The following is a 1014-nucleotide window of genomic DNA, read 5'->3' as shown; positions in this document are numbered from 1 at the left end:
CTCCCATTAAGTCTCATGAGCAGAAAACACTACTTAGAGCCCATTTATTACTTACACCTTTCAGGGAAGAATTTCAACTAGGGTTAGTATCTGAAGGGAGGAAAGGCTATACTCAAAACAGCTTTCCCATGGTCTCTTTCAGTCAACCTGTTGTATGGTTTGTCTCCTAAGACTGGAAGTGAACTCCAAATACCTTCTTGGTTCATCAGCTCATCTGAACCCCATAACCATTCCCTGAGGTAGTCTGGGCAGGCATTATCATTCCTGTTTTACACATGGGTAATCTCAAAAGCGACACAATGACTTGCTCAAGGTCATACAGTTGGTAATGGTCCATCTGTGCCTGGAACTGAGGTCTTTCTGGCTCCAAAGCCTTCCACTGCACCACCATGCAGACTACTTTATTGAACACTTCCTATGTGCTGGGCACAACACCAGGCCCTTCACAAGCATTAATCTCTGATTCTCGGATTGGAATTATCATTGCCAATTTATAGAATAGAAATTGAGGATGGGTGCTCACTTCGCACCACATATACTAAAATTAGAACGATACAGAGATTAGCATGGCACTATGCAAAAGGATGACACGCAAATACGTGAAGCGTTCTATAAAAAAGTAAACAACAACAAAAATTGAGGACGGAGTGGGTTTTAAATGACTGACAAAGATCACTCAGACAGGAAGGGCAGAGCTAGGATTAGCGTGTAGCTCTCCAGCTACTCAATAGCAGGGATTCTGCCAATCCCATTTCGAGACGCTGACTGGTGACAGAGCTTTCATAAACCTCGATCGACCCAAGCAAACTCAGTTTTAGAAAAAGGCTGGGCTTGGCCAGGCGCAGTGACTCACGCCTGTAATCCCAGCACTCTGGGAAGCCGAGGCGGGAGGATCACTTGAGCTCAGGAGCTGGAGATAAGCCTGGGCAACATAGTGAGACTTTGTCCCTAAAAAAAAGTGAAAAAAAAAAAAAAAAATTAGCCGGGCGTAGTGGTGCGCGCCTGTGGTCCCAG

The 1014-nt window shown here is 45.1% G+C and overlaps 1 non-coding gene across 1 annotated transcript; it reads left to right on the top strand.

Moving 5' to 3' along the window:
* Nucleotides 1–515: 515 nt before the first annotated feature.
* Nucleotides 516–619, top strand: LOC129476542 (U6 spliceosomal RNA). Its single transcript, XR_008654978.1, has one exon. It is a non-coding gene; the product is annotated as a U6 spliceosomal RNA (small nuclear RNA).
* The last annotated feature ends 395 nt before the right edge of the window (nucleotides 620–1014 follow it).

Source organism: Symphalangus syndactylus, chromosome X (genome assembly GCF_028878055.3).
Source record: "Symphalangus syndactylus isolate Jambi chromosome X, NHGRI_mSymSyn1-v2.1_pri, whole genome shotgun sequence".
Lineage (NCBI taxonomy): Eukaryota > Metazoa > Chordata > Mammalia > Primates > Hylobatidae > Symphalangus > Symphalangus syndactylus.
Note: the sequence above shows the minus strand (reverse complement) of the source record. Positions and strands in the feature narration are given on the sequence as shown.